Source organism: Lycium barbarum, chromosome 1 (assembly GCF_019175385.1).
Source record: "Lycium barbarum isolate Lr01 chromosome 1, ASM1917538v2, whole genome shotgun sequence".
In the NCBI taxonomy this organism is placed as follows: Eukaryota; Viridiplantae; Streptophyta; class Magnoliopsida; order Solanales; family Solanaceae; genus Lycium; species Lycium barbarum.
The window spans coordinates 26,978,790-27,004,422 of NC_083337.1; positions in this window are offsets into that span (position 1 = coordinate 26,978,790).

Below are 25,633 nucleotides of genomic sequence, written 5' to 3' on the forward strand. Positions count from 1 at the left end.
CTGACAGTTAGGACACTAGGCCACAAACTCTGTTATGTCTTTCTGTTACACCTCGGAAAATTTTCCGTTGGTACGCAAGTGGATAAACTAGTGATGAATATGAGTGCATGATGTCTATGAGCAAGAAACGACGTTTGATGACCTTAGGCGAGAGTTCGAAAGTATCCGATGTGAGACGAGGAAGTTGGCTAAGTTAAGATGAGATACAAGGTGAGCAATGCATGTGCATGGACGGGGGTGATTAAAATGAGAAGTCTAAGAAATATGGGAAGTTGCAGAATTGCAACTGCCCAGTGGTCGTAAATTGCAAAATACGGACCGTAAAGTGCAATACGGTCCGTAAACTGGCAGCCGTAAACTGCCATGCAAGGCTTCAACTTTCTTCCAGCCGAGGAAATGGTTAAATACGACCTGGTGGATGGACCGTAAAGTGATTTACGGCCCGTAAACCATGGTCGTAAATCACCATGCATGCAGCCTTAAGTTTCTGGTTCTGCTTAAGCTTAAAGACGACCACGAGGGGCGGTCTGTAAACTGAAATATGGACCGTAAACCTCCATGGACGACCACTGTTCATCTCAGCACATATTTCACAAGTCATTAAATAAAGAGACCAACACTTGTTTTATTTCATTACAACATTACACCACTTCTCTCTAAAACTTCTCTCTACATTTATTATATGAGTTTTCAAGGATTATAAGCCATCAATAACATTAAGACAAGTGAATCAAGGATAAGGGAATCATCAAGGATCATCCAAGTCAAGAAATCCAAATGGAGAAAAACTAGGGTTTTGCTCAAAGAGGAGTATTATCAACCAAAGCTTGTTCCTACAACTTCTAAAGTAAGATTCATGATTTTTACAAGATGTTTAAGGTATTGGAGAATTAAAATACATGGATTGTAGAAAATGTGGTCAACTAGGTCATGAATGGTGAATAGTGACATTTTGTGGAATAGTTGGAATTGAATCATGAATGTTGTTGTGTTGTGATATGAACGCTTTATAAATGGTACTAAGATCATGAACTAGACACTTTAGACGAATGGACGAAGTTGGAGGTCATGACCATAAATATGGGAGAATTAGAAGCAAATTGAGAAACCTAGATAATGTGGATGATGTGAATGACTAATGGCCATTGTTATGATATTAATGAAGGTATAGACGCTAGCATTGGAAGGAAACGTGCAAGTGTAGAATAGTCCGACGAAAAGGTATGTAAGGCTAACCCTTCTTTCATAAGGCATTCTTGGCCAAATTTCTAATTCCTCTATATGAGTATGTTGTATTCAAGTGATTGACACTCCGAGCTCATAAGCTCACGACCCTTAACATATACTACGATTGTACTACGCCCTCATATGACGAGTAAGCCTAAGATGTGGATGTAGTAATAATGATGATGATAGTGATGACGATAATGATAATAATGATGCTAAGGGTGCCTACGGGCCATTATATTCACATGTGCCCATGAAGGGCTATAATGACACCCCGAGCTTATATTGTCCGGTAGAATATATGTATATGGATGTATATATATATATATATATGATTATGTATAAAGTATGTATACGATTACGTAACGCGCGCACACCTCTGCAGATGGTACGGATAACCCTGAAGCCTTGGTAGGGCCAGGTAGAAATAACATTGAGCCTTGGTTGGCTAAGTACGTATGAAACACCGAACCTTATGGTCGGGCACGCTATGTATGTATATAAGTGGATGGCTATGTATATAATATGAATATGAATGTGAAAAGACTATGTATATGAATGCGAATAAGGACATGTGTATGAATATGGGCACAAGTATGGTACGAGTACTATTATGGAATACGGATGATGACGTAGGTGTACAAATACGTATAAAAAATGGAAAGTCCTACGAAAGGCAGGTAAGTCTATGACGATGATATTATTGTCTCCCCCCCCCCCCCCCTCCTATGCTAATTCATATGTTGTTCACGATGCTTATTTATTGATGTTGCTCATGCTTTACATACTCAGTACATTCTTCGTACTGACGTCCTTTTGTTTGTGGACACTGCGTCATGCCCGCAGGTGCACAGGGAGACAAACTTGATCCATAGCTGCCTATTCGGAGATTACATAGAGAGCTCCATTTCCTTCGGAGCCATATCTTTTGGGTACTCATTCTTTTGTGTATATAATTATGGGCATAGCGGGGTCCTGTCCCGCTAATGTGATATGTTATACTCTTAGAGGCTCGTAGACATGTGTGTGTGTGGGTAGATGTGTTTGGCCTTATCGGCCTATGTTTTGTATATCATTTTGTCGGCCACGTTGGCCCATGTATATTGATGTGGCATAAATGCCTATGATGATATAAATGTGCGGTTGTCCATATGGGACTAGTTGACGAATGAATGGAAATGCATGTATAATTATGTGGTTCACCTAGATGTAAGCATAAGAGTAAGCTAAGAGGGTGCTCTGGTGGGCTAGCACCGGGTGCTCGTTGCGGCCCCGAGTCGGGTCATGAAAAAAGTGGTATCAGAGCAGTTCAGTCCTAGGACGTGTCTACGAGCCGTGTCTAGTAGAGTCTTGGTTATGGGTGTGTTGCGCGCCACACTTATAAACAAGAAGCTGCAGACATTTTTAGAATATATGACCTTCTTTCTTCATAAGAATCGTGCGATAATGCTATGATGTAAGAAATTCTTGTTCCTAAATCGTGTATTGTGTATTTCAGAAATGCCTAAAAAGGGAAAGGCTATAGCAGCCCAAAAGGGAAAGACGGTGGCAGAAAAGCGGGCTGAAAGAGCACCGCCACCGGTAGTAGAGGAAGATGAGTCCCAGAGTGCGGCTCAATCTCAATCCTCCCAGACAGTTCCTATTACCGAGGAGCACGTGGGAGCCTCAGCCCCAGCTCCAGCTCCTCCACCGAATGCTTCGAGCCAAGATGTGAGAGAGGCCATTAATTTGTTGACTCAGTTGGTTGCGGCCCAGACTCAGAGGCCAAGCGCAGGGCAAGGTGACAGGACTGTTAGTGCAAGGGCCCGTGACTTCATTGCTTTGAACCCTCCGGAATTCTTTGGGTCAACACCGGAGGAGGATCCCCAGGACTTTATTGATGGTATGCTAAGGACGCTCCAGTTGATACATGCTTCAGACACCGAGTCGGTAGAGCTAGCGTCATATAGATTGAGAGATGTCTCGATCCAGTGGTATACGGTGTGGATGGCTTCACGGGGGGCCAATGCACCTCCCCCTGTATGGCAAGAGTTTGTTGATGCTTTTCTCCGTCACTATATGCCTCCAGAAGTTCGGCGAGCAAGGGACGATAAGTTCTTAAATTTGAGGCACGGTAGTATGAGTGCCCTAGAGTATAGCCTCCGCTTTAACTCCTTAGCCAGGTATGCTTCGGCCATGGTAGCAGATATGGGCGACCGGGTACACCGATTTGTAAAGGGCCTAGGGCCCCATCTAATGGACAAATGCTTGACTGCGTCCCTTCAGGACGGTATGGATATTGCACGCATTCAGGCACATGCTCAAAACTTAGAGGAAAGCCTAAAGCAGCGGAGAAGTGAACGTGAACAGGATAGGGGACATAGCAAGAGGGCCAGATCTTCAGGCCCAATAAGTGAGTCCAGAGGCGGACACAGGCAATAGTTCCCTAGACATTCGGGCTATTCTATGACCAGTGCACCTCCACGGTTTTCAGGCCAGAGCCTTGATAGGTCTACTCATCCCGGGCCGAGTCAGAGTTATTCGGGGTCCCAGTTTAGAGGTGATTCAGGCCAGTCAAGGCCACCTATACCACGATGTTCCCAGTGTGGGAAGTCGTATTGGGGTCAATGCCGATTGGGTTAAGATGTTTGCTATTCATGTGGTCGACCGGGCCATATTATGCGTGATTGCCCCTCAGTGCATGGTAGAGGTAGGACCCAGCCATCAGGGTCGGTAGCCGGATCTTCGGCATCTGTACGCCCTACGGGGCCAGGTTCACATGCGCCAGTCGGCCATGGTAGAAGTAGGGGCAGAGCTCCCAGTACTAGCGGTTCTCAGCACCGTATTTATGCTTTGGCTGGACGCCAAGATCTTGAGTCTTCTCCTGACGTGGTCACAGGTATATTATCGGTATTCTCTCATGATGTATATGCTTTGATTGATTCGGGCTCCACATTATATATGTTACTCCATATATTGCGGGTCGATTTATAATTGAGCCGGAGTCTATCAAGCCTTTTGAAGTGTCTACACCCGTAGGTGAGTCGGTAATAGCTAGCCGAGTATATAGAAATTGTGTGATTGTGATTTGTGATCATCATACCATGATGGATTTGCATGAGCTAGAAATGGTAGATTTTGACGTTATTATGGGCATGGATTGGTTGGCTTCTTGTTATGCCAATGTTGATTGCCAAATGAAGATGGTTCGTTTCCAGTTTCCGGGAGAACCAGTCTTAGAATGGAAAGGGAATGCGGCATCACCAAAAGGTAGGTTTATTTCCTATCTGAAGGCAAGGAAAATGATCACAAAAGGGTGCATTTATCATCTAGTACGAGTTCAAGATGTAGAAGCTGAGTCGCCGACTCTTCAGTCAGTTCCGGTAGTGAACGAATTTCCGGATATGTTCCCGGAAGAGCTTCCAGGCCTTCCTCCCGAGCGAGAGATCGATTTTGCGATTGATGTGTTGCCAGACACTAAACCCATATCTATTCCTCCCTATAGAATGACACCCACAGAGTTGAAAGAGTTGAAGGAGCAATTGAAAGACTTGCTTGAAAAAGGCTTCATTAGGCCTAGTTCATCCCCGTGGGGAGCACCCATATTGTTCGTCCGGAAAAAGGATGGTTCCTTGAGAATGTGCATCGATTATCGGCAATTGAATAAAGTGACGATTAAGAACAAGTATCCCCTCCCGAGGATTGATGATTTATTTGATCAATTGCAAGGTGCCAAATGGTTTTCAAAGATTGATTTGAGGTCCAGGTATCACCAAGTAAGAGTTAGGGAGAAACATATCCCTAAGACAGCTTTCAGAACAAGATATGGCCATTTCGAGTTCCGAGTAATGTCGTTTGGGTTAACTAATGCCCCGGCAGTGTTTATGGACCTAATGAACAATGTATTCAGACCTTTTCTGGATCTATTTATAATTGTATTCATCGACGACATCTTAGTGTATTCTAGATCCGAGGACGAGCATGCAGATCATTTGCGAATTGTCCTTGGAGTTCTTCGAGCTCGAGAGTTATTTGTAAAATTCTCCAAGTGTGAGTTTTGGTTGAACTCGGTATCATTTCTGGACCATATTGTTGCAGCTGATGGTATTCGAGTGGATAGCCAAAAGATCGAGGCCGTGAAGACTTGGCCAAGGCCCACGACTCCTACGGAGGTTCGTAGCTTTTTGGGCTTAGCAGGATATTACAGAAGATTTGTTGAGGGTTTTTCTTCTAATTCTGCGCCACTCACCAAGTTGACTCAGAAGTCAGCTATGTTTCAATGGACAGATGCTTGCGAACGTAGTTTCCAAGAGCTGAAAGACCGATTGACTTCAGCCCCATTCTTGACACTTCCAGAGGGATTGGAAGGATATGTTATTTATTGTGATGCTTCAGGCGTCGGGCTAGGTTGTGTATTGATGCAAAATGGAAAGGTGATTGCGTATGCTTCTAGACAATTACAGAAACATGAACAGAACTATCCAACCCATGATTTAGAATTAGCCGCAGTGGTCCATGCATTAAAGATATGGCGACATTATTTATTTGGTGTCCATGTGGATGTTTATACAGATCATAAAAGCCTTCAGTATATCTTCAAGCAGAAAGAGTTGAACTTGCGACAACGACGATGGTTGGAGTTGCTAAAGGATTATGATGTTGATATCTTGTATCACCCCGGAAAGGCTAACGTTGTGGCTGACGCTCTTAGCCGCAGATCCATGGGAAGTCTAAGTGATGTACGACCTGAAAAGAGAGAGACGGCCCGTGAGCTTCAACAGTTAGCGAGCCTAGGAGTCCGAGTAGTGGACTCAGGTAGCAGCAGATCTACTATTCAGAATTCAGCAGTTTCATCGCTTGTAGCGGAAGTAAAGGAGCGACAATATGAGGATCCCATGCTAATGCAGTACAGAGATACACTCCCTCAGAAGGAGGAGTCATCATTTGATATTTCGGAAGACGGAGTTCTCCGATGTTGAGGCAGGTTATGTGTTCCCGATGTGGTAGGTCTACGTCACCAAATATTGAGGGAAGCTCATTGTTCCCGTTACTCCGTTCACCCCGGAGCGACGAAAATGTATCATGATCTTAAGTCTATATACTGGTGGAATGGAATGAAGAAAGATATAGCGGAATTCGTAGCTCAGTGTCCTAATTGCCAACAAGTGAAGATTGAACACCAAAAGCCGGGTGGATTATTGCAAGCTATAGAAATCCCAACTTGGAAGTGGGAAGTGATTAATATGGATTTCATTACAGGGTTACCCCGTTATCGACGTAAGTATGATTCCATATGGGTGATTGTGGATAGACTCACAAAGTCAGCTCATTTCTTACCGGTCAAGACGACCTATGTGGCAGAAGATTATGCGAAGCTTTATCTTAAAGAGATAGTGAAACTCCATGGCGTTCCAGTATCTATTATCTCCGATAGAGGGACCCAATTTACAGTCAAGTTTTGGAGATCGTTCCAAGAGGGTCTAGGGACCCAAGTGCGTCTTAGCACGACGTTTCACCCACAGACCGATGGGCAGGCCGAACGTACTATTCAGACTCTTGAAGATATGTTACGGGCATGTATGATAGATTTTGGAGGAAATTGGGATGACCATTTTCCACTCATTGAGTTTGCTTACAATAACAGTTATCATTCTAGCATTCAAATGGCACCGTATGAAGCTCTATATGGGCGAAAGTGTAGATCCCCAATTGGGTGGTTTGAAACCGGAGAAACTAAGTTGATAGGGCCAGACTTGGTCCAGCAAGCAATAGATAAAGTTAAGCGCATACAAGATCGGTTGCTAGCGGCTCAAAGTCGTCAGAAGTCCTATGCGGATAATCGTTGAAGAGACTTAGAGTTCGAAGTGAAAGATTGGGTATTCTTGAAAGTGTCGCCGATGAAGGGCGTAATGAGATTTGGCAAAAAGGGGAAGCTCAGTCCCCGGTATATTGGGCCATACGAAATTGTACGCAAGATAGGCAAAGTGGCCTATTAGCTAAATCTACCTCCAGACTTGGAGTCAGTTCATCCAGTATTTCATGTTTCGATGCTTCGGAAATGTGTTGGAGATCCTACTAGGATCGTCCCAGTGAATGATGTGCAAGTGACAGGGAAATTGACTTATGAAGAGATACCCATTGCCATACTAGATAGGCAAGTACGGAGGCTTAGAAACAAAGAAGTAGCCTCAGTTAAAGTTCTATGGAGAAACAGTTAACGAGAGGAAATGACGTAGGAAGCAGAAGAAAGTATGTGGTCCAAATACCCACATTTATTTCAGCCCTTGGAAGAAGTCCAAGATGAGACGTCAAGATCATAAGGTATGTATGTATTCCTTTTATGCTTTTTGGGTCGTGTGTGACCAAATTTTTATGCTATTACGATGTGGCCCTGTGAGGCATCGATATTATGGGTTGTTGGGGCAGGATGGTAGTGCCATATTATAGGGGAGGCTCTGGCGAAATTTTTATAGAATCCCCGAACACTTTAACATTCGAGGATGAATGTTCTTAAGGGGGGGGGGGGGGGGGGGGAGAATGTTACACCTCGAAAAATTTTCCGTTGGTACGCAAGTGGATAAACTAGTGATGAATATGAGTGCATGATGTCTATGAGCAAGAAACGACGTTTGATGACCTTAGGCGAGATTTCGAAAGTATCCGATGTGAGACGAGAAAGTTGGCTAAGTTAAGATGAGATACAAGGTGAGCAATGCATGTGCATGGACGGGGGTGATTAAAATGAGAAGTCTAAGAAATATGAGAAGTTGCAGAATTGCAACTGCCCAGTGGTCGTAAATTGCAAAATACGGACCGTAAAATGCAATACGGTCCGTAAACTGGCAGTCGTAAACTGCCATGCAAGGCTTCAACTTTCTGCCAGCCGAGGAAATGGTTAAATACGACCTGGTGGACGGACCGTAAAGTGATTTACGGCCCGTAAACCATGGTCGTAAATCACCATGCATGCAGCCTTAAGTTTCTGGTTCTGCTTAAGCTTAAAGACGACCACGAGGGGCGGTCTGTAAACTGAAATATGGACCGTAAACCTCCATGGACGACCACTGTTCATCTCAGCACAGATTTCACAAGTCATTAAATAAAGGGACCAACACTTGTTTTATTTCATTACAACATTACACCACTTCTCTCTAAAACTTCTCTCTACATTTATTATATGAGTTTTCAAGGATTATAAGCCATCAATAACATTAAGACAAGTGAATCAAGGATAAGGGAATCATCAAGGATCATTCAAGTCAAGAAATCGAAATGGAGAAAAACTAGGGTTTTGCTCAAAGAGGAGTATTATCAACCAAAGCTTGTTCCTACAACTTCTAAGGTAAGATTCATGATTTTTACAAGATGTTTAAGGTATTGGAGAATTAAAATACATGGATTGTAGAAAATGTGGTCAACTAGGTCATGAATGGTGAATAGTGACATTTTGTGGAATAGTTGGAATTGAATCATGAATGTTGTTGTGTTGTGATATGAACGCTTTATAAATGGTACTAAGATCACGAACTAGACACTTTAGACGAATGGACGAAGTTGGAGGTCATGACCATAAATATGGGAGAATTAGAAGCAAATTGAGAAACCTAGATAATGTGGATGATGTGAATGACTAATGGCCATTGTTATGATATTAATGAAAGTATAGACGCTAGCATTGGAAGGAAACGTGCAAGTGTAGAATAGTCCGACGAAAAGGTATGTAAGGCTAACCCTTCTTTCATAAGGCATGGTTCTTGGCCAAATTTCTAATTCCTCTATATGAGTATGTTGTATTCAAGTGATTGACACTCCGAGCTCATAAGCTCACGACCCTTAACATGTACTACGATTGTACTACGCCCTCATATGACGAGTAAGCCTAAGATGTGGATGTAGCAATAATGATGATGATAGTGATGACGATAATGATAATAATGATGCTAAAGGTGCCTACGGGCTATTATATTCACATGTGCCCATGAAGGGCTATAATGACACCCCGAGCTTATAATGCCGGGTAGAATATATGTATATGGATGTATATATATATATATATGATTATGTATAAAGTATGTATACGATTACGTAACGCGCGCACACCTCTGCAGATGGTACGGATAACCCTGAAGCCTTGGTAGGGCCAGGTAGAAATAACATTGAGCCTTGGTTGGCTAAGTACGTATGAAACACCGAACCTTATGGTCGGGCACGCTATGTATGTATATAAGTGTATAGCTATGTATATAATATGAATATGAATGTGAAAAGACTATGTATATGAATGCGAATAAGGACATGTGTATGAATATGAGCACAAGTATGGTACGAGTACTATTATGGAATACGGATGATGACGTAGGTGTACAAATACGTATGAAAAATGGAAATTCTACGAAAGGCAGGTAAGTCTATGACGATGATATTATTGTCTCCCCCCCCCCCCCCCCCCCTCCTATGCTAATTCATATGTTGTTCATGATGCTTATTTATTGATGTTGCTCATGCTTTACATACTCAGTATATTCTTCGTACTGACGTCCTTTTGTTTGTGGACGCTGCGTCATGCCCGCAGGTGCACAGGGAGACAGACTTGATCCATAGCTGCCTATTCGGAGATTACATAGAGAGCTCCATTTCCTTCGGAGCCATATCTTTTGGGTACTCATTTTTTTGTGTATATAATTATGGGCATAGCGGGGTCCTGTCCCGCTAATGTGATATGTTATACTCTTAGAGGCTCGAAGACATGTGTGTGTGTGGGTAGATGTGTTTGGCCTTATTGGCCTATGTTTTGTATATCTTTTTGTCGGCCACGTTGGCCCATGTATATTGATGTGGCATAAATGCCTATGATGATATAAATGTGCGGTTGTCCATATGGGACTAGTTGACGAATGAATGGAAATGCATGTATAATTATGTGGCTCACCTAAATGTAAGCATAAGAGTAAGCTAAGAGGGTGCTCGGGTGGGCTAGCACCGGGTGCTCGTCGCGGCCCCGAGTCGGGTCGTGACACTTTCTTCATTCCATCCCACCAATACCCTTCCTTAATATCATGGTACATCTTTGTCGTTCCTGGATGAACAGAATAACGGGAAAAGTAAGCCTCCCCCATAATCTGTCGACGTAATCCTGCAACATCAGGAACACATAGTCTGCCCCGATATTTAAGAACTCCATGTGTAGAAATCTCCAATGGTGACTTTTTCTTATGGGGCGATATATCTCTATAGTAAACTAATATGGGATCCTCATACTGGTGCTCTTTCACCTCAGCTACTAAAGACAAAACTGCCACATCATGAATAGTAACTCCCTAATCGCTCGAGTCCACTAATCGAACTCCTAGGCTTGCTAAATGCTGAAGCTCAAGAACAAACTTCTTTTTCTCTGGCTGAATATCATATAAGCTACCCATGGATCTACAACTGAGGGCATCAGCTACTACGTTTGCCTTTCCAGGATAATACAAAATACTAACATCATAATCTTTCAATAGCTCCAACCATCGCCTTTGACGCAAATTTAACTCCTTCTGCTTGAAAATATATTAGAGACTCTTGTGGTCTGTATAGATATCAACATGAACGCCATACAAATAGTGCCTCCACATCTTCAATGCATGAATTACCGCAGCCAATTCTAGATCATGGGTTGGGTAGTTCTGCTCGTGTTTTCGCAACTGTCTTGAAGCATAAGCTATAACCTTGCCATGCTGCATCAATACAAAACCTAATCCAACACCTAAAGCATCACAATAAATGACGTAGCCCTCCGATCCTTCAGGAAGTGTCAGAATCGGGTCTGTAGTCAATCTATTCTTCAACTCCTAAACACTGTGCTCATAAGCATCCACCCATTAAAACTTAGCTGTTTTCTGAGTCAGCTTTATCAGTGGTGCAGAAATAGAAGATAACCCCTCTACAAATCGCATATAATAACCTGCCAAGCCTAGAAAGTTGCGAACTTCTGTGGGTGTTGTGGGTCTCGGCCAATTCTTTACTGTTTCGATCTTCTACATATCCTCTCGAATACCGTTAGCTGAAATAATGTGCCCTAGAAAAGTTATAAAATTCAACCAAAACTCACATTTAGAGAACTTTGCATACAACTTCCGATCTTGAAGAACTTTAAGAACAACATGCAAATAGTCTGCATGCTCTACCTCTGATCTAGAGTATACCACAATATCATCAATAAACACAATCACAAACAAATCCAGGAAAGGCCTGAATACATTGTTCATTAAATCCAAAAATACTGCCGGTGCATTTGTCAACCCAAACGACATTACACGGAATTCCAAATGACCCTATCTGGTTCTGAAGGCCGTCTTCAGAATGTCTTTCTCTCTAACTCTCACCTGGTGATACCCGGATCTTAAATCTATCTCTGAGAACCATTTGGCACCTTGCAACTGATCACATAAATCGTCAATTCTTGGAAGTGGATATTTGTTCTTTATTGTCATCTTATTCAGCTGCATGTAGTCGATACACATTCGTAACGAACCATCTTTCTTTTTTACAAACAACACAGGTGCTCCCCACGGCGACGAGCCGGCCTGATAAAGCCTTTTCAAGCAAATCCTTCAGTTGCTCCTTCAATTCCCTCAATTCAGCAGGTGCCATTCTATAAGGAAGAATAAATATTGGCTAGGTATCTGGTGGTACGTGGATGGAAAAATCAATCTCCCGTTCTGGTGGAAGACCTGGAAGCTCGTCCGGGAATACATCCGGAAGCTAATTAATTACTGGGACAGACTAAATAATCTATGGCTTTGCTCCTATATCTTGAACCTGGACTAAATGATAAATACAACCTTTAGTAATCATCTTCCTTGCCTTAAGATAGGAAATAAACCTACCCCTCGGAGACGCTGTATTACCCTTCCACTCCAACACTGGTTCTCCTGGAAACTGAAATCGAACCACCTTCGTTCTGCAATCAACATTAGCATAACAAGAGGTCAACCAATCCATACCCATAATGACATCAAATTCTACCATATCTAACTTAATCAAATCAACCATAGTATGATGATCACAAACTATAACCACACAGTGTCTATATACTCATCTGGCTATTATGAGATCACCAACTGGTGTGGACACCTCAAAAGATTTAATTGACTCGGGTTTTACCCCAAACTGACTAGCAACAACAGGAGTAACATACGACAATGTAGAACCCGGATCAATCAATGAATATACATCATGAGAAGATACTGATAATATATATGTAAAAACACCAGGCGAAGACTCAAGATCCTGTCATCCAGCCAGTGCATAAATACAGTTCTGAGGACCGCTCGAACTGGACGCTTCCTCTCTGCCTCTACCACGGCCTGCTGTCATCTGAGAGCCTTGCCTTGGAGGGCGTAAAGATAATGACGAACCACCTGCTGATCCTGTGGGCTGAATGATACCTCTACCATCTCTTGATGGATAGTCACGCTTTCATATGGCCTAGCTGACTGCAGGCATAACAAGCATCTGAACCCAAGTGGCACTGTCCCAAATGTAGTTTACCACATTGAGTACATCGTGGTAAAGGAAGACATGTACCTGTACAATCGTTGAAGAAGCAGCCTAGGGTTCTGGTCCGTCTCCCTGTCTACCTGCGGGCATGAACGCAGCGTCCACAACCAAAAGGACGTCATTACGATTAATGTACCAAGTATGTAAGGCATGAATAACAAATTAATGAAAGTATGAAGATAACATACGATAAAGAGATCAATATGTACCTTTGAATGCCTCTTAAGGCAGATGTCATACATGCTTAGCTTTTTTTTTATAAAAAAACACTTATATACATACATATATATAGTATCCTGCCCGACTATTTTGGCTCGGTGTTATCATTATATCATCATCCCGCGTCCGAGGCATCCCGCGTCCGGGGCATCCCGCGTTCGGGGTAACATCATAACCTGCCCATTGCGGTGGTATGCACATCTACTTGCCTGCTTGGCCGACTATAGCGGGGCGCGGTGTGAGAAAATACATACATATATATAAAGCATGCATGAGAGCCCAAATAAAAGCTAAAACTCTATCGGAGTGACGTAAGGTCGGTAAACCTCCGATTATCATTATGGAGCTATCATCATGAACATATCTCTCCTTGAAGGAACAATAATCATAAGATGAGATTAACATCAGTGAATAAGATCATCAACCATAAGATGAGATCAATAATCATAAGATAAGACCAATAATCATGGGGCAATGATCAATAATATCATAAGAACTTCACAAACCATAGGCTTCTAGTATTTTTAGGAATAGGGACGTTATGGATATCATGTGTAAGTCATAACAATAGGATCATGCCTTAAGAAAGAAAGGGACAGACTTAACATACCTAGGATCATGCCTTAAGAAAGAAACGGACAGACTTAACATACCTTGTGGTCTTCTTAACTTACTTAACGCCTATCCTCCCGAGCTTGTAAATCTACATTCAAGATGATTCGCCCTAAGGGTAAGAAACGCGTATAGGGTCAAACTAGATTAATAAATGAGCTAACGAAAATTGGGCAGCATTTCCCCTTATATCTTCTATTTCCTCCAATCTTCAAAACAACTCCCAAAACCACAATAATACATCAACAATTCCATAATCACAAGATTACATTCAAATTATACTCAATTCAATCCCAAAACTTCTTTTCATAATCAATCCATAACAACATCTTTAACACAACCCCTTATACACTTGTATACGACACTTCTTTAACATCATTATTATCCCTCATAACAAGATTATGCTCAAAACTTGCTCATAATTATAGCTCAAGTTAATTCACAACTCAAAATATCATCAATTTCATATTTGAACTTTTCCTCTAATTTCTTTTCTTCAAATCTTGACATAATTACCAAATAAACTCATAAGCATAAAACTAAGATGAAATCTTACCTCAAAATTCAATAAAACTTCAATTCCAAGGTTACTCCACCTTATAAACACTCACCCCAAGCATCTTCAAGAAGAGGATACAACTGTAAAGCTCACTTGGAAACCCTAAACACTTTAATCTTCACCTTCATCTTTGATTTAGGCTTAGAAATATGTTTGAATGTGTTTGGAGAGGTCTCTAGAGGTTTCTAGGACTTGGGGTTATGTCTACAATGATTAAAATGAAGAGGGGTCATCATACTTAAATTCTAGAAATTTCCACCGACTTTGTATTATACTGGCCGTATAACTTGGTCGTATAACATTGTACGGTTCGTATTTCCGGTCGTATAAATATTTACGGGCCATAACTTTGGCCTCATTTCTCAGATTTGCAATTTGTCAGTTGCATTGAAAAGAAGACTTTCTGAACTTAAATTTACATACGTTATGTATTCCGTAATTCCTCATATGCTAAGAGATATATCTCCCTCAAGTTGGACAAAAAATCCTGTCTAAAATTCTACCAAGTTTTTCCAAAGTTTCGACAAACTTATTTTCTTCAATTTGCTTGATCCTGGAACCTTTAGATACTTGCTTAACACTTATTAAAAGTCTTCCTTAACCTTATAAAGGTTCCATGGCCTCTACGGCTTACGCTAGTTTACCTCACAACCAACGCGAAAATTTGCGAGGTGTAACATATATATATATATATATATATACGGTTCGTATCCTTGGCTGTATAACATTATACGACCAACATCCTGGCCGTATAAAATTATACGGTCCGTATAATACCACATCCAAAATTGCCTTCTCTGGAAATTTTTAAAAATCCTTAAATACGGACCATATCTCAAAATACGGACCGTATACCATATTTTCCAAAAACAACTTTTGACGAACCTTCCCACTTCGATTCACTTATTCTCCAATCCTTCCGAAACTCACCAAACATGAATTTAAACACTTATAAACACAAGTTAAGCATGTCCAACCTCATTTATCCTTGAAACAAATCTCGTGTCCAAAACTAAGACACCAACGTACTATGAATCTCAATGCACAAAACTACAAGGTGTAACAAACCATATTTATAAAAATAGAATATGTATGATTACCAATAATAAGTAGTACAGACTTTGACCAAATATTTAATTTGATACCTTAATATACTATATTTAAGACAAAATATTACATATGAATACATATGTGGAGTTTGATGCAACACTTCCTATCATTGAAGCTTTCACTGATGAAGAGATTATTGCCCATGTCATTGGAGTGGAAGAACAAGAGAATATGGAAACCGAGGACGACAATGAAAGTGCTGACGAAGAACCTTAACCTATTGTTAGTTGGACTGGTTAGAAGATTCAATAGTTCAACTCTTAGATTCCCTTCAAGGAAAGCAATTGGATACCCGTTTGCTGAAAGTTTAGACAAATCTTCGTAAATTCAAGTATTATATCACCACTAAGAGAGTGGAGTCTACGAAACAAGCTAAAATAAAATTTCTCCCATCAATCTCGAATGAATTTAATTTTCAATTACTGTAGATTTAAAATGTGCACCTTAGAGCTTAAAACTTTATACATTCAGTTATGAATTTATTGAAATTGTATTAACTTTCTTTAATGTTTAGTTAGTGAAGCATTCATATCTTTGAGATTTAAAAGTTAAATAATTTGTTATTTTTTTACGACATTAAAAAAATTGATTTTATGCCACTTTTTTGCCTGTACCAACCAACTATTATTTAAATAACAAATGCTGTTATAGGTGTATAACAACAATTCTCTATAACAACCAAAAAATTTTGGACCCAACGATGCTGTTATAGAGAGATTTGACTGTACAATTCAAATGTACTGACGTCCCTTTATTGTCAGGGGCCTGCATTTCACGACGGATCAGCTCGTTAGGACATTGCTCGTATAAGCTTTTGGTGAGCCCCATCTCATTCGGGATTTAGTCATTATTTATATTTCATGTTCATGTTAGTATGCAGTCAAGGTTGTTGACACCCAATTTTGTCACGCCTTTCTTCCAATTTACCTCTTTAAGCTTCTATTTTATTAATATATTAATTATATTTTTTTTTATCTATTTTTATCACAATGACATGTCAAATTTCTTATCAATTTCTCTATTGTTGTTGTCGTTATTACCAATTAATTTTATCAGTTTTGTAAAAAGTATTTTAGCTAATGCATTTACGCCTTTTCCGATTTAATTAAGTAAGCTAAAGTTCTCGTCAGATTATTGGTCCTATTATATCGTAGTAACTCTATATGTATATTTCAATAAATATTATTTAAGCATTTTCTTATTAGAATTACTATACACTTGTATCTATGTTATATCTATGTTATTTTTATTATCATTATTTTGCTGTACCAATTATTTACTAACAGCTGTTTTACCCCTCTACTCTCTTATTATTTTGAATATTTAGAAACTTATTTAAAGTTATTATTTGTCGAGATGAACCAAATTAATATATTTTATTCAGAGCACACTTGTTTTATCAAGCTATTTTAATTTCAATTTGCTTTCATTAATTTCTCACTTTTTACATTCATTTGGTTAGCTATTTCAATTATTACTTTAGACAACATTATATAAAATCCTAAAGGAAGTAAAAAAGAAGAGGGAAAAGAAACCTATCAAATATTTTTGGGATAATTTCAGAGACCTCCCTCCAGGTTTGGCTCTATTACAATCACCTCCTCTGTGGTTTACAATATGGCATACCTCCCTTGTTTTGATTTTCTTGTAAGCATTCTTTAAACCTATTTAAAATGAATATAAATGAATTAAGATTTGACAAATTTCCCTTCTTAATATTTATTTCCTCCAAACTCTTAAATGAAGAAGGGGACAGAGACATTGTGTTGGGAGATCTAGAACATACTGGAAGGCGTCAAGATTTTGGGTATTGCAGGAGTATTAAGGTTGAGGAGGTTAAGGGTGCTGTTCGTAGGATGCGCAGGGGAAGAGCGACCGGACCTGACGAGATCCCTGGGGAATTTTGGAAGAGTGCGGGCCCGACAGGTTTGGAGTGGCTGACTAGGTTGTTTAATGTCATCTTTAAGACGGCAATGATGCCTGAAGAATGGAGGTCGAGTGTAATGGTCCCTCTATACAAGAACAAGGGAGATATCCAGAGTTGCAACAACTATAGAGGTATCAAGCTACTAAGCCATACTATGAAAGTGTGGGAAAGGGTGGTGGAGATGAGGGTGAGGAAAGGCGTGTCTATTTCAGAGAATCAGTTCGGATTCATGCCGGGACGCTCAACTACAGAAGCCATCCATCTTGTGAGGAGACTGGTGGAGCAGTATAGGGAGAGGAAAAGGGACTTACACATGGTATTCATTGACCTAGAAAAGGCTTACGACAAAGTCCCAAGAGAAATCCTATGGAGATGCTTGGAGGCTAAAGGTGTACCTGTGGCGTACATTAGGGTGATCAAGGACATGTATGAGGGAGCCAAAACCAGGGTAAGGACAGTAGGAGGAGACTCAGAGCACTTTCCAGTTGTGATGGGGTTGCATCAAGGATCAGCTCTTAGTCCGTTCTTATTTGCCTTGGTGATGGATGGATTGACGCGGCAAATTCAAGGTGAGGTGCCATGGTGTATGCTTTTCGCGGATGACATAGTCCTGATCGATGAGACTCGTAGCGGAGTTAACGCTAAGCTGGAGGATTGGAGACAAACTCTGGAGTCTAAAGGGTTTAAGCTGAGTAGGACCAAGACAGAGTACTTAGAGTGTAAGTTTAGTGAAGCACCTCAGGAGGCCGGCTTGGAAGTGAGGCTTGGTACCCAAGTCATCCAGAAGAAAAGTAGTTTCAAGTATCTTGGGTCTATTATGCAAGGCAGCGCGGAGATTGACGATGATGTCACACATCGTATTGGGGCAGGGTGGATGAAATGGAGGCTTGCTTCCGGAGTGTTATGTGACAAGAAGGTGCCACCACAACTTAAGGGAAAGTTCTACAAAGTGGTGGTTAGACCGACTATGTTGTATGGGGCGGAGTGTTGGCCAGTTAAGGTTTCTCACGTTCAAAAGATGAAAGTTGCTGAGATGAGAATGTTGAGATGGATGTGTGGCCACACCAGGAGTGACAGGATTAGGAATGAGGATATTCGGGACAAGGTGGGAGTGGCCTCGGTGGAAGACAAGATGCGAGAAGCGAGATTGAGATGGTTTGGGCATGTGAAGAGGAGAGACACGGATGCCCCAGTGCGGAGGTGTGAGAGGTTGGCCATGGATGGTTTCAGACGAGGTAGGGGTAGGCCAAAGAAGTATTGGGGAGAGGTAATTAGACACGACATGGCGCAGTTACAGCTTACCGAGGACATGACCTTAGATAGGAGGGTTTGGAGGACCCATATTAGGGTAGAAGGCTAGTAGATAGTCTCATTACCCTGCCTTATTAATAGTCGCATTATCGTAGTATAATTTCTTGTGCTCTAATTTATGCTATTATGCTATTATCTGTTATTTCCTGTGCTTTGATTATTCTATGTTATCTGTGTCGCTTGCGTTACTTCATTTCCATATCGCTTTGAATCTCTTAGCCGTATCTGACCTCTTTTTATGTTTATGTTTTTATTGAGTCGAGGGTCTCTCGGAAACAGCCATCCTACCTTGGTAGGAGTAAGGTCTGCGTACACTCTACCCTCCCCAGACCCCACGTTGTGGGATTTCACTGGGTTGTTGTTGTTGTTGTTGTTGTTCATACTTAACAAATACTTTAAAAAATAACCAGCAAAAATAAATTAGTACTATTTACATATAGATACACATGTAAATGCCATTCTTCCTGACTCATGTACGGACAAAGTTTCGTTTATTAATTCTGTTTCATTCCTATTTGCAATATTTTTGCTTCGGTATAAGATGCTTGCAGGTATTAATCTTAAGAGGATATTATGTTAAGTGATTGTTTCCAGTTTTTTACAAGGTACAACAAGGATATGTTACAGTAACAGAGAAGAGAATACTAACGATAGGAAGAAGAAAATGAGGATATGCGTAAAAAGAATAAGTAGGCAGCTGGCTTTACACGTGTATCTATATGTAATAGTACTAATTTATTTTTGCTGGTTTATTTTTAAAGTATTTGTTAAGTATGAAGAAATTGATATTAAGAATGGCAAATTTGTCAAATATTAATTCATTTATATTTATTTTAAATAGGTTTAAAGAATGGTTACAAGAAAATCAAAACAAGGAAGGTATGCATAATATAGTAAACCACAAGGGAGGCGAGTTTAATAGAGTCAAACTTGGAGAGAGGTCTCTGAAATTATTCCAATATTTTTCAATCCCTTCTCGTCAACAACAACGTCCCTTTCCTCATTTTTCAACCTTTTGTTTGTTTGTTTGTTTGTTTGTTTGTTATTTTTAATATTTCCTTCCATAATAATTTCTTTCCATAACAATTTCTTATTCCTTTCGCTTTTATCATTTATATCCTTTCCTACCCGTTAATTTTTCCTTCTAATAACAAAAATTTGCCAGCATCTTTTTTAATTAGTTCCCTTAAAACTTTGATCTCCTCTTTCCTTTCCTTGTGCATTTTATTTTATTCCCTTAGATATTCTTATTTTATACTATTAATCTCCCTCAAAATTGGCATAGCACAATTCCCTCAAATCACCACAAATAAAAATCTTTATTTTCTCCGAATTCAAATTTTTGTCATCAATTACTTCTCCTACCATTTTTAGTTCTCTAATTCTCACACTACAAATACTGTATTTTTTTTAACCTCTCAAGAAACTGGATTCTACTCTCACCTCTTACACAGGCTTTCAAGCACACAATATTCTCTTATCTCACTATTTCACAATAGTACTTCACTGTTTAATTTCTTTTGGCCGTCGCCTGTAAGCCATAGCAAAGTTTGTTATTCGACTCCGCTTATTTTGCGGCTCGAGTGCGGTTTGATTTTTTCTGTTGATCAAGCTTCTTAATTTCTCATCGTTCGTGTTGTTATCGTCTATTATTTTCAACTGTATATAATATTGTAGTTGGATTGCTCACATGCCTTTAGCATTCTGTGTCAGGTGTGGAATCTCAACTTTATATGTGTTTGAATCCCTTCAGTGAATGCATGCCTATAGGATCTATTGTAATGTAACAACCAGCTAGGTCGTTACGGGGGACTTTGACCATTGTACCCTTGCTAATACCTTCCTGAGAATAGAAATTAGCTAATCATAACTCAAAGATGCAAAAGTCTAAAAGCTGGAAATTGAATTGTTTATTGTTGTTGTGTTTTGTTGAAAAATCGAGCTCATTGGTTAAGGAGTCCGCCGCTGCAGGGAGTCGGGGAATAAATGAGGTCCGCCATAGCGAGAGATTTCCCACTATAGCAAGACCGCTGCAGCGGTCGATGAGAGGCAGAATCAACGTTTTATATTCTTTATTCCGAACTCATTCCCCACATAACTCCAAAACAGTTCCCAAGAACACTTGTGGCGATTTTCTAAGGCTAGGGCTAAAATACTCTTGAAAGGTAAGTCTCAACCCTTTACTTTGTTCATTCCATCATCATCTTAAGTTCATTCCATCATCATCTTAAGTTCCATGATTAGTTTAAGGTTCTCTAATGGTGAATGAAAGGACTAAAACCCTAAAACTTAAGAAACCCTTGAATAATGAATGGGTTTGTGATTTTATTGTTGTTTATTGATCTAAGGTTATAGAGTATCACTTCCTAGGGTGGGAATTCAAGTTCTAATGGATGAGAATGATGTATTGAGACTTAGGGTTTCATAAAGATGGTAACTTTAGCATAAAAACTGCTTGTAAAAGGGTTGAATTGATTACAAACCCATGAATTAGAATATTATGATCAATGGGAGAGAGGTAATGATGAGTTCACCATAAGTGATAGTTCAACCAATTGGAAAGAGTAGAAATAAGTGGGTTTCCCTTTCCCAATTGTTGTATTGTTTGAGTAGGTGCTTCGAATACTCATGTAGTGCTATATTTCTAGACTTTGAACGTTCCGAGGCGTTGCAAAAAGGAAAGGCTCACGTGGAATAGCTTGCATTGTTCCAGTTCTGCGTTGAGGTAGGTTGCGGTCTACTTGAGTTAAACTTTGATTAGTTGATTGTATATGTTATGAAGTTGATAGGAGAAAGCGTGATTAGGGTTTCAGACATAAAGTATGGTTGGAAATTTCTAAGTTTGATATTGATTGATTGATTATGTGATGAACTATTATGATTTGATAAAGAAGAAGTTAATGAATACTCTTCTTGTTGACTTGGAGTAATCCCTTATTCATGCTATTGATGAATTGATTCTTGAGTCTTGATATGACTGGCATGGTGACTTATGTTCCTTGACGTTGATTCCTTATTGATTGTTGGAATGGAAATACATTGAGATGAGAAAGAACATACAAATATGAAAAGGCACATTTGACAGGGAGTGAGGATGTGGCCTAGTTATAGGCTCGTGATCCGAGGTCAGTTCCGGAGTGAGTGGTACATGGACACCATGGGTCCCTTGTAGATCATGGCTTTTGGGCAAACAATACCATTTAGCATGTGTGCACAGATATGTGACAGAGTTGAGATGATTCGTAAGTTACAGTTGTGTTGGTGATGACATGGGTTGAGTTACTTTTATTTGATTGCTGTTTGTGTAGGCTTATCTTATTTTGGTGTTAGATGATTCTTGTTGATAATTTCATATGGTTATGTGCTGTTGTGCCTATCTGTCTATTCTATTGATTTTATGCATGATACTAATCTTAGTCAGCCTATGATATCTACCGGTACATAGTGTTTGTATTGATACTACCTTGCTGCATTCTTTTAAGTGCAGATTGTGATCCAGAGACATCTACCATACCTCATATTTAGTGTGAGGCCAGTTTCTGACAGATTTGAGGGTGAGCTCCTATCCATGCCATGCCGCCTGAAGATCTTCCCTTATTGATGTCTACATTCATTCCAGACATTACTTATGTTATTTCAGAAAGTTGTTAATTCCTTAGACAGTTTATGTTTTAGAGTTCTTGTACAATGACTTTTGGATCTTTGAGGTTGTAATAGTTAGATTTTCGCACTTTTATTTATTCATGGCATGACTAGACAATTTTACGATTTAATTCTGGTTATCAATTTATAATTGTTTAAAATGGTTTGATAATTGGGTAAGGGGGTGGTTCGCCCACTAGGGAATTTGTGTGGGTGCCACTCACGACTATTCGGGTCGTGACCTATAATTCATTTGGTATTCTGGCCTAGATATCTTCGTGATCAGGACTTAATAATATATCTAAAAGAATGGTTGTATCGTCACATTGTGCCTTGTTTGTTTGGATCACATGGCACTTAAAGGGTATAAGAAAAATTCAGATTATGTATGCTAAGCACCTAACTTTGTCAATTAGTTCCATAAGTTCAATACTCTGCTTCATTCCATGTTCAATACACTGTGAAGCATAAAAAAATCTCCTTTCTACGTTATTCTGCTTCATTCCACAATGCTTAATTAACTCGAATTCTACATTTGTTTCCTCGCTCTTTCAATGTGTCATCACCTAGACTAACATGGACTAATTTAATCCTCAACTAGTTGTGAATTGGAAGCTTGTATTTTCTGTGTGGTGTGTGTGTATTTTGCCTAACAGAGATCTGAACCCGAAGGTTTGAGGATGGTTTGAAGAGGTGCTTGGGATATGGGAGTCCATGAGCTGTTTTGGTTTTGCGAAGCCAATCTCGTTTAGGAGTTTATTTTACGTACATTCGTTTGGCTTGTCATAACTTGGTATGAAGGCTAATAATATTTGGCGAAAAGGGGCTGCTAAGGGGCTGGAAATTATGTGCTATGTGTCTAAATATTTTTCTTCAATTTATTTTTTAAACACGATTTTCGTAAAGGTACATGGCTTCGCCTTTCTTTATAAATAAAACCACTGTCCAAGTTTTTTTTTGTTTTTTTTAAAACTTAACTGGGAAGTGTGCTTTGTTTTTAATCATGAACTAAAATATAGATACTTTTCCTAACAAATAGTTGGCGGGAAGTAAAAGGATTACGAGGTCTAATCCTAAATTGTTTTCAAATTTAACCGACCCGTTTCCCCGGAAGTAACACCAACCAAAGTTTTCAAAGGGATTATGTGTATTATATATGTAAATAACATTACGAGCCTACATTCAAAACACTTACTTGTTCTCAAAACTATTACTTATTATCTATTTTCCTTTAAACATTAAAACCGACCTCCAATCAAAATTCTTACTAAGGTTGAAGACACATGATTTGAAATATCGTGTTGTCATTCCTATAAAGTAATAAATATTTCAAGATTTTAACTCTTTAAGATCTCCACAGTTTTTAAGGAAACGATATGAATCTCATAATGTTTTCCCCCTTTAATCTAATTAGTTATATCTTATGTGTTTGGGATAGCTAGAATTTATACAATTCTAGGATATAGTAATTTCTTTTGATATTATAACACAGAAGTAGTAAGTTGTAATCAGTTTGTACCATCATATGTGAATGTAATAAATTGCCTTTGAATAGGTACATGTCTTCCTTTATTTTATTTTTCGTATTCAAACTCGTATTTGGTTTATCTTCATTCTTCCTCTCATTTAATGAATGGATTGTATATTTGATCACCTAGTCATTGTAGGTTAATAAATCTTCTAGCCTAAACACCTTTTATTTTAGCCTCATTAATCATAAACAATAAGTGAATGTTCATGCTTAGTTGCGTTGGTTTATTTTAACTGAGAATTCATTAAGTTTGTATGTTTCTGTAACGACCCTCTGGTCGTTATTGGACCTTCCACAGCCCGTGTATGAAACCCAAGTTCCTTGTTATAAAATTAGTTCATAGGGAAGTTTTTCGTGTATATTGGTTTTACCGTGATCAAGTTAGTAGGAGTTGCCGGATAGGACAGCCTCGCCGCAGCGGTCAAGGACCCACCATAGCGAGTCCGCTATAGTGGACAAGTAGACCGCTGCAGCGGTCCGAGCAGACTAGACCCAGTTAAAAACCCTATTACGGGATTAAATCAAACTTTTCCACAAAACCTTCTCTAAGCCGTCAGTTGGGAGAATTTTTGGACAGAACGCATAGAGACCTGAGCAAGAATACCCCGTCGTGTCATCCGGATTCGGAAGCAAGGGATGAAGACTCCGTGATTGTTCTTGGTACCTGCTCGACCTCGAGGTAGGTTATGGTTTACTTGAGTTATACTTTGATTAGTGAGTCGTATATATGTATAAATTGACGAGAGAATGCATGTTTAGGTCTTCGGACACGGCGTTCGGTTAGATACTAGTTAGGTTGGTATTAATTGTGGAATTATGTGGGCTTGTCGCCATTAAGAGAAGTAGTCGAACCAAGTGTAAAATTGTTATATGCAAGGGGAGGTGGTAGAGCATGTATACACTCTTGGGGTTGATTTAATTGAAGAATGGAGATGTCTTACTAATGAGTCGGCTAATAAAGCGTCTTGTTATATCATATGCTATAGTGGTTCATACTTAGAACATAATTGACTTCATGTTGTACTGTGGGGCAGGGTGACTCGTATAGTAGTTTGCATGTGTCTTCAGTAGAGTAAGCATGACGTGATATAACGAAGTTCATAATTGTGTGATTAATGAACGTGGTTATTTGAGTCTGCTATGACTTCTGGCATGATGCCTTGTGATCTTGATATTGATAAGATCAATATATATATATATATATATACACGGAAAGGCACATTTGACAGGGAGTGAGGATGTGGCCTAGTTAAGAACTTGTGATCCGAGGTCAGTTTCGGAGCGAGTGGTACATGGTCACCATGAGTCCCCTACAGGTCCTAGATACTTGGGCAAATATTACCATTTAGCATGTGTGTACACGAGCGTGATACTACTGTTATTTCATTGCATTGCATTGGACTCCTATTATTCCTGTGTTTGGCTGACTATTTGACTTAGCACATCCCTGTGCCTGGTTGGTGGCTGATCTTGTTGATGATGTTAATTGGTTACGGGCGGTTGTGTATATGGGTAACTCAAGGGATTCCATTTAGCATGATCCAGGTCTAAAAGTACGATTGTGATACAGTTGTGAGTTGTATTGCTTTTACTTAATTTTGCTTGTAATTGATAAGTAATCTTGTCTAATGTCTTATGTGGGTTGTTGTGTTGTATGTTTATGTGTCCATTTACGGGTCTATCAGATTATGGAGGAAAAAGGGTAAGGATTAGTGTTTCCAGTTAGTATTGGTTGGTATGGAGGTTTGATGTGTGTTCTTTATTAATTGTTGTGGGTTAGCTGGTCTAGGAGTATGTTTTGAATGTAACTGCTAGTTGTCTGTTAGTCTTCACTTCCTGTTGTTACGTTGACATGGTAAAGGTAAAGGGGACATGAGCATGGTCTTGTCGGAACTATTAAGTATGGCTAGGACTTAAAAAGGTGCACGACTAGTGATGCTGATCATTCAGAATATCTCCTAATAGTGTTACAAAC